We start from the raw sequence: 12,144 nt of genomic DNA on the forward strand, positions 1-12,144 counted from the left end.
TTTTGGGAAAAGCCAGAAGTCACAGGGCATCAAATCTGGGCTGTACGGATACTGAGTCACCTGGGTAATTTGACATTTTGGCAAAAACTCTGCATGAGATGTGATGCATGAGTGGGCATGTTCTTGTGATGAAGCTGCCAATCATCAGTTACCCATAGTTGCAGCTGTTTTCACTGTACTGCATCTCTCAACTAATGAACACTGAGGTAGTACTCCTTATTAATTGTTTGGCCTGGTACTCATGATATACAACACTTTCCCAATCAAAAAACACAGTTAACATGGTCTTGATTTTGCTGTGACTGTGACGCATTTGTGCCACACATTTATTTGTGCTACACTCATTGCATCGTACCTGAAAGCTTTCTGAATCATCCGAATACTTTCCACGGAGGAATATTCAATCTTAAGGCAACATTTGATGCAGATTTGTTGCTCTACTCACTCAGTCATTTTGAATGCAAATGCCACACAGTACACATGCTCCCTCAATGGCATCTACTGCCCCCACTGATCAGTACAGTGAAGTCATCATTGCTCACGCATGTGCATTCTAGTCCACTCTCTGTGGCTGCCAGGTAACATTGATGTGTAAACCATTCTTGTTATATTAACAATGGTGGGACTTTTTCTGGACAGACCTCGTATATCCAGCCTGAGAAGTGCTGCTTCAAGGAACACAGGGAGTCCATGACTTAGTAGGTCTCCTGGTTCCTTGACAGGAATTACAAAAATCAGTCCACTTTTTCAGATGAACAAATGAGATCTTATTATGCATTAATCTATCTTAATTTTTATTGACTACTACAGTTTGCAGGCAAATCCAATCAATAATAAGAAGGCATCATATGCAGATAAGAGAAAATAAAGGAAGTTGGGCGAGGTGCAGAAGGGACCATGGTGCTCAATTGCCCTGGGTGAGTGCCAGCTCCAGTCTCCAAGAGCTCGGAGTTTTTTTCCCCTTAATCTATTCACTGTTTTTCATCCAGCCCCCAATCCCCTCCCCTTTGACAGCTGTCAGTCTGTTCTATGTATCTATGCTCTGTTTCTATTTTATTTGTTAAATTATTTTGTCCATTAAATTCCACATATAAGTGAGATCATATGGCTGATTGTCTTATTTCACTTAGTGTAATACTCTCCAGGTCCATCAATGCTGTGACAAAAGGTAAGATTTCCTTCCTTTTTATAGCAGAGTAGTATTCTATTGTACAAATGTACCACAGGCTTGTTTTTTTATTTAATTCTCACCTGAGGACATGTCCATTGACTTTAGAGAGAGAGGAAGGGAGAGAAACAGAGAGAAAAATCGATATGAGATGGAAATGTTGATCAGTTGTCTCCCACATGCACCCTGATTGGGGATTGAACCCCACAACTCAGGCATGTGTACCAGCTGGGAATCAAAGCTGTAACATCCCAAATCTGTAACATGGGATGATGCTCCAGCCAAATGAGCCACCTAGCCAGGGCACCACAGCTTTTTTATCCACTATTCTACCGATGGGCAGTTGGACTGTTTCCAGACCTTGGCTATTGTAAATAGTGCTACAATGAATAGAGGGGTGCATATATTCTTTCACATTAGTGTTTGGGTTTAATTTCTCTTTATGATAGTTTGTTGTTAGTACATAGAAATGCAACACACTTCTGTATATTAGACGGTATCCTGCAAATTTACTAGGTTTGTTTGTTACTTCTAACAGCTTTCTTGGTGGAGTCCTTAGGGTTTTCTACATATAAAATCATGTCTCCCACAAGTAGTGACAGTTTTACTTCTCCCTTTCCAATTTGGTTGCCTTTTATATCTTTTATCTGATACTGTGTTGAATAAAAGTTGTTCTTAATCTTAGATGGAAAGATTTTGGCTTTTCACCATTGAGTATAGTGGAAAACCTTTCATTTTTTCATTGTTGAGTAAGCTGTAGGCTTATCATCTGTGGCTTTTATTATGTTGAGGTATGGTTCCCCCATATGCCCACTTTGTTGATGGTTTTTATCATAAATGGATATTGAATTTTGTCAATGCTTTTTCTGCATCTATTGATATGATCATATGATTCTTATCCTTAATTTTGTTAATGTGGTATATCACTTTGATTAATTTGTGAATGTTGAACCATCCTTGCATCCCTGGAATAAATCCCACTTAATGATAGCCTATGGTCCCTTTAATGTATTGTTGGATTTGGGCTGCTGATATTTGGTTGTAGATTGGCACACATGGTCATTGGAGATATTGGCCTGTAATTTTCTTTTCTTGTGGTGTCCTTGTCTGGCTCTGGTATCAGAGTAATACTGCCTTCGTAAAATGAGCTTGGAAGCATTTTCTCTTCTTCAATTTTTTGGAAGAGTTTAAGAAGGATTCTTATTAATTATTCTTTGAATGTTTGGTAGAATTCTCCAGTGAAGCCATCTGGTCCTGGACTTTTATTTGTCAGGAGGTTTCTGATTACTGGTTCAATCTGCTTACTAGTAATCAGTTTATTGAGATTTTCTATTTCTTCATGATTCAGTCTTAGAAGGTTGTATGTTTTGAGGAATTTATTCATTTCTCCTAGGTGACCCAGTTTGCTAAGATGTTAATAATAGGGAAAGCTAGGTTTGAGGTATATGGGGACTTTCTGTACTATCTTTGTAATTTTTATGTAATTATAGAACTGTTCTAAAAATAAAGTTTATTTAAAAAATAGTCACACTTTATATAAATATAGAAGATAATTCCTGGGAGTTCTTTTTCCCCTAATATGTGGCTTTCATTGAATCTTTAAAACATTGCAGATGAGTCTGAGGACTCATTTGGCATCTTGCTGTTTCTATAGCTGGACAACTCAGCCTGCTGAACTGTTCCTTTTTCAGAAACATACCTACCATCCCCAAATTTTCTGATACCCTTGTTTTCAACTGTTGTGGCTTGATGAATCAAAGCAGTTGAACTTGATACAAGTTCAATGTTGTTTCCTTCAAGAATCAACTCATCTTTTTGGGCTTGAGATACTGAACAAGCAACACCCAAACAAGCAACGAGTAACTCTTCCAACTTGGGTGTGGATATACTTTCACCCAAGAAATGTCTGATTTCAACATGAGAACCATCTTCGTGAATAACGACGTTGATGGGGAAGTGAGAGTACACAGACCTCATCCTGTAACCAAAGCCCAGGGTAACACCCTTGATCCTGTTCTGTGCGTGACTGCAGATAGTGCAAACGGTGGCCAGTGCCTTCTATTGCCCCACCATTTGACAACCAGAGCCTCTTTCTTTTCTTTCCAAGGGGACTGAGTCCTACACTGATGTGAATGAAGTCCTCCCGCAGGGTGCCTCTGGGGCCCTTCGCAATAACTATGTGGCCCTTCAGAGTGATGTTGACATTTTCTGGGATGTCAACAGTCTGATTGCTGAGAACAGTCTTCATCCTCACAGTAGATGCATCAAAGAGAGTTCCTGGGAGTTCTTTAAGCTGCAGTTACTACACCCCCACAGAAAGCAACTCAGTAGCTAACAGACAGCTAGCCCTGCTTGGTATTCCAACCAGCATTGCTTCCTGGACTAATTTCCAATGAACCTTTGTCTCCTAGGTTATTTATGGTTCCACAGAGGGTACTCAGTTATACTCTAAAGCTCCTCTGAGAAAAAAGCAAGAACAAATGGTTATAAAGTGCAGCAGGAGGGTCTTGAGTTAGAGTTTTGCTGTGCCATAAAGTCAAGCTATGTGATATTCTTTGCTAATTATATTTTAAAGGGTGAGGTGACTACATATTAGTTTGGTCCAGCCTGGCTTCAGCCCATTTTGAAGTACCTCAGGCAAGAAAGTGAATTTATACATTTTCCAGGATTCCTAAGAGTTTTTATATCTTAAGTAAAAAATTTCCATAAACTACAAGTAGGAATAAGTGGTACCAATCACATAGAACTTGCTCATCAAATTGCCTATAGTTTCTGCCGTTCTCTCTATGAACATATGATTTATTAACTTTGTTCCAAAGATTTGAGTTCAGGCAGCATAAATCATGAATAAATATTAGTTTAACAGTCACAATGCTCCATGGGATAAAAGTCAGGTGAAGAAAACTCAAAATTGTCACAATGTGAAAATAATATGACAGTTGTATCAATATTTGAAAATTGAAATGATATTCAATATCCTTACAGACATAGAGTATAAATCTTATTTCTGCTTATGTTATGCACAGTCTAAAACTTTTCTTTTTAATTTTTTTATTACTATTTCCCCTTGTGAAAATGTTTTGAAAAGCAAATCTAAGATCATCCTGATCTGCCTCCAGCTATGAAGCAACACCAGACACTGACCTCCTGCTACTGCTTTGATGACTTAAATACTTTAGCAAAACAATCTATTACCTGGCCCCCGAGCCATTTATAGCAAGGATATTTGATATTTTATTTTTGTGCATTAAAAAAAGAGAGAACTGTCCGTTGATGTGGAAAATACCAGTTTTAGTATTTAAAATTGTATCACCTTGTTTCCCTGGTTTATTCCACCTGACTCTTTAACCTTTATGAAATTCTAATTGTTTATGTACTCAGAAACATAATTGTGATTCAGAAAAATGACCAGACAATAAATACTGTGGTTAGAAGTTAAGTATTCACCAGAATGAATTAAAAGTGGCTAGGATGAAGGAGAAATAGCTCATTATTAAGGTAACTCAATTTTCTATTATTTATATTATAGTCTCATGTAGCTGATGGCATAGTTAGTACAGACAAGACGTGTCGGAGGCAATTCCAATATGACTTCATACATTCTATGACATCTCTCATTAGAAACATTTATTCCTAGTCTGAATTCTGGGCGTGTTGAATGAAGAAAAGGGAGAAATACAGCAAGCAGAATGGAGAAAATCAAAGTCCTTCACACTAAATTCCCTCTCCACTTCACTAATGATATTTTGTTGGAAAGGTTTCAACACATTCTCTTGGTCAGAAATGAGGAACATTGATCTACATGCAGGGTTTGCATAGAGGTTATCAAAATAAAATTTTAGAGAATCGTGACGGGGCTGAATTCAGGATTTTAAATCTCTCATCAGAGATGCCAAAATCCAGAGCCAGACATCTGTCTTTCAGAAATGACCACCATACGCTGATGAAAGAGGGTTCATGAACAGGTTACAAAAATCCCCCAAAACAAATATAATGAAAAAATTGTTTAAAAGAGAATTTGTAATGGTTCTAGATAAATTCATTAAAGTTATTTCACATAACAACAAAAAACAGAAACAAAAAAAGAAAGGATCACAGGAAGAGACCCTTTTTCTTTTTCCTGTGGACACTGTCATTTCTGCATGTAACTCTGGGAACGGCTACAGCCAGGCTGCCACTAACCTGAGGATAAACATCAGCCGTGGAACTGTGGAAAGAGGGGAAGAATCTGGGTGCTTGACATTGATGTCACTGAATTTCTGAATAAACTCAGCCTGGAGTCCTCCTCTGGCCACTGCCAAAAATGCCAATGGTTATGTTTACTATTATAAAAAATATTTTTGATGAACAATATAATTTGTTCCTTTTTTGTCCTATGTTTCCCCCTATTTATTTGTATAACTACAGATGAATTTATTTCATTAAGTAGTATTGGGGAATGAACAAAACTTAATTAAAATTCAAATCATAATTCTATCCTGATGTATTCTACCCTGGTATTCTCTGGATCTAATAAGAAATTATGCCTCATCAAACATATATAATTTGGCTTGAAGTGATAATAGTAGGAAGCCAAATTTATAGTTATCATAAAGTTGTCTATGCTGCATATTTTCATTTCCGAGTGCAATATGCGTTGAGTAACCTAGGTCCCCAGGCAATCATTTAGTCATTCCAGCTCATTCTGGGTGGAGCTTATTTACATCCTCTAATCACACCCTGAACAGTCACTGCTAAATATAAACACAAGGAAGGAGAGTAACTGTTTGACAACTTCAGTGATACCACTACACAATAATATCGATAGGCTCGATATTGACAACAGTAAAGCTACCATGGTTACTCTTTCACAACGTAAAGAAACAGGCATCTGCAAAACTGAACAGAAATAGGCCATTTCTTGGTCCTACAGAGCTAGGGAGGCAGCATCATGTGAAGACACAAGGATGGGTCTAGGCCATGAACATGGCGGTTTTGCAATATGATAACCCAGAGAAGGAAGTTGTAGATAAATTGCCAACATTTGAGGAACCCGTGTTCACAGGAGACATACAGTGTATATCTGATGATTGATTCTGAAATTCAGTTACTGGCTGAGTCCCTGTGGGTTCATCATTTCACTTCCATGGACCTTAACCTCTTCATTTGGAAAATGAGGGTATTAGATATTCCATGGTTAATTCCCTTCCAGTCCAAGGTTATGTAATAGTAGTCACTTACGTCATATATATGATAACTACATGCTTCCAATAATAGCAAGAAGCCCTACCTGGTGTGGCTCAGTGGATTGAGTGCTAGCCTGCAGACCATAGGATCACTCCAGGTTCGATTCCCAGTCAGGCCACATGTCTGGGTTGCAGGCCAGATCCCCAGAAGAGGGCATGTGAGAGGTAACCACACATTGATGTTTCTCTCCCTTTCTTTTTCTTTCCCTTCCCCTCTCTAAAAATAAATAAATAAAATCTTTTAAAAAATAGCAAGAGTAATATAACTTAATATGAACTCATGAATCTGGAAGTTGTTGCTGAATCCATTTTAGTGTTATTTTTTAATAACAAATTTTCTTTTTGTCTGTGTGACTGGGGGCATTTGTATTCTCTAAGCTTTAGTTTCCTTATACATAAATTAAGGTGATGGCACCTATCATTGTTTATAACATGTTGTGAGCGTTATCTAGATGATGTATGCAATGTTTGGCTCAAAGCATGGCATATAGATGGTACTTGTTACATTATTTCTACTGTCTTCACCTCTCTTTATTTTGTTTATGAAACGAGTAAGCAAAGAATGAATAGTTTTATGATTGTCCCCTTGGAAACTATTTTTATAAATTGTTACAATTTTTTTTTAATGAATTACAGTTATTTAGAAAGGAAACATCTGAATTTTGGAAATATATTTTTTTAACAGAAAGAAAGGATCCTAAAATAATGCAATTCTCCTTTAAAAGATAAACTACAATAATTATACACTGAATTTGCTATTTTTGTAGGATAAGCCTTAGACGATATTAACTGTAATACTCATATAAACCAAAGTAGATGTGACCAATATTAGGTAACTTGTTAAAGTTATCAAGGAAAAAAAATCCTTAGAATGTTATTGCTACCTATTGGGAAAAAATGCTGCATATAAAAAGAAAATGAAAAACACAAACCAAGCACCCACATTTTCTGTTTGAGTAAATGGCATAAAATATGTTTGCCACAGGCATATACTTATTAGTTTGAACTAACACAAGACAAATTTGACTAAGACACTACCCATTTTTAGAAACAGAGCTGACAAAAATTTAAATTTAGTTTTTAAATTGGAAAATATTTCAAGAAAAAAATCTGGTGAGTTTTTGAGCAGTTGAAGAAGAATCTTGATTCTTCCTCGTTTGCTGTATACCTTTCTGTCAGGGAAACCAAAGAAAAACAGATTAGGATGTCAAACTGTCAGGGTATTGATTTTAAACTCTAGAAGCTCATCAAAATAATTCACGCACATTTTCTGTTATTCTTTCTTCTCCACATATCTCAGCTGACCTGGGGCAGAGCATCAGAGGCTTAAAGAACCTCCCTAAAGAGCACTCTTAGTTTGGGCCCTGTTTTCAGAACTTAACGCAAAACTTGACTGTCTTGTACCTTCGCCAGTCTGGCTAAGGGAACTGAGTGAGCTGATAGAGATGACAGTCTATCCCTTCAGTTGATACCTTGTAGAGTGTTTGACAGAAAGATCTTGAACTAAGGCTGGCATGACTTCACTCAGTCCTGCCCTATCATAACCCACCTTCCTCCTCTCATTCGCTCTGCTATGCCCAGCCATCCTTGAGATGAAGCCGGACTGATGCCACAGGGCAGAGGGCACAGCACACATAAAGGCAAGGGTAACAAGGGGAATCCAGATGAGTAGTCACTTGCTGCCATGATGCTAGTTCGACCTGAGTTTCCCTGGTTGCTCTGTTTGCTAGATATAAATAAACACATTACATTTCTTAAATTAGCTTATTTATTGGTATGATTCATTCACTTCCTGACAGACTTCAGTTTCTGGCTACTCCCTAAAAGCCCTTAAGCACAGGTACAAAGAGAAACATTTACCAAATGGCCTTTAAATTGAAAAGTCTGAGACTAGAGAATTTACCTTCTTTATGGTTCATGTCTTTGGAAAATTAAACTTAAAAAATGATTTTGTAGGAATAATTATAAAGGACACATGGACAATAATGGGAAGGATGGAAATGGGAGGGAGGTGGGGAGGGCAGGGGGGGTTAGGTTGGGGTGGGGGGAAAAGGCAGAGAACTGAACTTGAACAATAATAAAATTAGAAAAAAATGAATAAAAATATTTAAGATTAAACCCCCCCACCCCCCCGATTTTCTGGAATTTTAAGTGTGAATCCAGTGACTTGTTTCTTACTGTCCTATTATGGTTGAGGCTGGGGGTCCATGTAGCAGATGCATCTTAAATCCCTCAGCCCTTGGGTTTGTTTGTCAGTTTCTTAAACACGTGGGAGTTAAGGCTGAGTTCTGGAAGGAAGCAGGAGGTTTCAGCATAAGAATAGTTGAAATAGCTGAGGCTTCTGAGCAGGTGAACTAGTTGGAACCAGCTGAGAGAAGGGTTGTACCTTCTAGCCAGCCCCAGCAGGAGTGAAGGGAGGGAAGGGGACGACCTTGAGGAGGATGGCACTTATTGGAAGCAGATGAAATGGAAGTCTCCCTGACTTCCAAGCAGAGAGAGAGAACATGCTTCTGGTCAAAGCAAGGAGGAGAGGGAATTTACATTCTAGAACACATCCCTATTTTTCTTATGAGGACTTCTTTCTTCAATCACATTGGGATACATCTTTTTTAAAGCTTCCGTTTATTAAGCAATAAATTTGGGCCAGGAACATTGCCAAAGGCTTTACATACATGAGATCATTGTCCTCAGAACAACATATGAGATATGTATAATTATGACTCCTATCCCCCAAGATTATGCAGGAGGAAACCAAGGCTTTGTTTATTAAAGAATGGACGGATGGAAAGAAGCCAAGATTCTCATGCTGGTCTGACTGCCTCTTTAAGCTAGATAGAGCTCTTCATCACTAAACTGTACTTTTGTGAACTGAGGCACTGACTTCCATACAAAGTCTCTTCTGAAAGGGTGAACCACAAAAATCGCTAAGATGTTGAATGGTCAAGGATTCAATAATAGTCACTGCCCATTTAGTAGAAGGAAACATAAATGAATGCTATTTTAGAAATAAATTACTGTTTTTAGCTATCAGTGTAGGGAAAAATATTTTGTGCTTAAAATTTTAGTTTTAATAATACTATATGAATTATATACATTGTTAATTATATATAATTAATTAACAGTATGTTAACAATCATTAATATAATGCTAATTCAAGCTTAAAATGTATTGGGAAAGGTTTACATAAATTCAAGATGAAGCTCCTTAAGCAGCAGACAAAGCAATGGGGCCAGTGAGAGATGAGATCATTCAGAGAGAAAGAGAGCATTTCCTCTCTAACTTGCATATCAAAGTTTTGGGTGTTAACTGGCATTCTCATGCATTGCTACTGGGAGTATAAAATGGTGAAAATACTTAGGGAAAGAATTTGGCAGTTCCTTATAAAGTTAAACCTATATTTAACATATGGCCCAGCATTGCATATCTACCCAAGAGAAATAAAAACATGCCCATAAAAAGACTTGTGCATTTTTATTCATAATAGCCCCAAATAGAAAGCAACAGGTAAATGGATAAATAATTTTTGGTATAGTCATAGAATATACCAAAAAGATAAAATAGAATAAACTACTGGCAATGTGCATCAACAGAGTTGCCGTGCTCGGAAAAGGAAACTGGACGTGCACGGTGAGGCTGTTTATATGAAATTCTAGAGGCAAAACTTAATCAGTAGCGACAGGAATCACCTCAGTGTTTCCTGGAGCAAGGCAGGTGTTGGGATGTCGGGACTGACTGCACAGGGGTACAGAATTCTGGGGAGGTGGAATCGCACTTTATGTTGGTTGGGGTGGTGGTTACACAGGTGTGTGCATACGTTTGTTAAAAGCATTCAATTGATATACTTAAAATAGTATATATAAATATTACTTCAAAGAAGTTGACTTCAAAAAAAAGACAATTAGCTTAGAAGAGATTATAAATTAAAAAACAGAAATTCCTCCATTTCCTTGTCCCCCAAAATGTTTCTGTCTGTTGCTTGTTTCAGGAAGTTTATATCCTGTTATATTTCCTTAGTTGCAAAGTAGATTTTTGCTTATAAGACTCAATTGGAAAAAATATTAGAAGACTTTAAAATAAAGCTGTTAAAGATATTTAAACTATCTTATCTGGATAATCAGATTTCCTCAATATTTGAGGTTTTACTATTGGACCATTCTTAAAATGCTATTTTCTAAAATGAGTATTTATATGCCTTAACATTTACTGAACACAATTCAGTCCTCTCTGAATGCCTCCAGGTCTTCATTATTAATATCATAAGTTGTGCAATTCTGTAATATAATGATGATTTCTGTTTCTAATAGCACATAGGACTGTTTGCTTCTATGCTACATGGTTTCAGAATACTGAGCTTTTTAAGTGTTCACATTTGCATCTTGTTCTTTCTTGTTGTACTGTAAGCAAATCCACGCCCCTGCCAACCTTCTAACCTTCTAAGGGAGTTTAACGAAGAGAGCTATACACAGACCATTGGTATCTGATTATGGATTTTTCACACCAGCAATTGATTGGTTTCAAAAGAATCACATGGAAACTTTCAGAACTATACATGCCTAAGCCCCATCCTTAGTGATTCTAATATCTAATTCAGTATTCATCATACATGATTTTTTTTAAAGTATGGAAATAGGTTCGTGTATGTTTGAACATACACAAAAATAGAAAAAATATTGTAATAAACCAAGGACTTCCAGTCACCATGGAGGTGTAGGTAGATTCACTTCTCTTCCTTGCACAACCTTAAGAAAGACCACAACTAACCTCAAAACAAAAAACACCCAGAACTGCCAGAAAGTTAAACTGTATGGATATCTGACAACCAAGGATTTAAAGAAACCATATTCATCCAGATGGGCAGAAGGGGCAGAGACGGGGAGCCAGGGCGAGAGGATGCACTGTGGCAGTAACAAGGCAGTGGTGGGGGTGGCCAGTGGAACAGGCAGTCACACGTTCACATGTAGTGGATAAAATCAGGAGGGGTACCTCAGGAGCAAGCGATCCCAGCCCCAGGCCAGATTGTGTAGCCCAGGGTTCCAGCGCTGGGGAATAAAGCCTCATAACTTCTGGCTGTAAAAACCAGTGAGGGTTGGGGTGAAGGAAGAAACTGCTGGTTTCTCAGGAGAGTCCATTCAAAGGGTCCACACAGTCCTAGAACTAATGCAAACCCACCAACTCTGGGAACCACCACTGGGGCAGCAGCTAGAAGGACACCAGTCTCATATGGGAAGGGGGTGAAGTGACTGAAAAGAGGGAGAGTTCTGAGCAAGCCACCAGCAGCCAGGCAGTGGCATTGTCCCTTCTCCAACCCCTCTCCGACATATAGAGCCACAAAGCTGTGAAGTGGTTTGGCCCCATCCTGGCCAGTACCTAGGACTCTGCCCCATACAACTTAACAGGTACACTAAGACAGTCAAAGCAGCTCTACCTAATACACAGAAACAAACACAGGGAGGCTGCCAAACCAAGGAAACAAAGAAATGTGGCCCAAATGAAAGAACAGAACAAAACTCCAGAAAAAGAACTAAGTGAAACAGAGATAGCCAACCTATCAGATGCAGAGTTTAAAAACACTGGTGATAAAGATATTCAGAGAACTCATTCAATATGCTAAAAGAATAAGGGAAGAAATGAAGGCTACACTAAGTGAAATTTAGAAAAATCCACAGGGAACCAACAATGAAGGGAAGGAAGCTGGGGTTCAAATCAACAATTTGGAATGTAAGAGAGAAATAAACAATCAACCAGAACAGA

At 38.0% G+C, this 12,144-nt stretch overlaps 1 protein-coding gene and 1 pseudogene across 2 annotated transcripts in view; both read right to left on the reverse strand.

Moving 5' to 3' along the window:
* The window catches only part of MARCHF3 (membrane associated ring-CH-type finger 3), a 141,132-nt gene that overhangs the window by 75,531 nt on the left and 53,457 nt on the right, over positions 1 to 12,144 (reverse strand). The window lies entirely within an intron of this gene.
* Positions 2,768 to 3,546, reverse strand: LOC112314839 (large ribosomal subunit protein uL6 pseudogene; annotated as a pseudogene).

This window comes from Desmodus rotundus, chromosome 1 (genome assembly GCF_022682495.2).
Source record: "Desmodus rotundus isolate HL8 chromosome 1, HLdesRot8A.1, whole genome shotgun sequence".
NCBI lineage: Eukaryota > Metazoa > Chordata > Mammalia > Chiroptera > Phyllostomidae > Desmodus > Desmodus rotundus.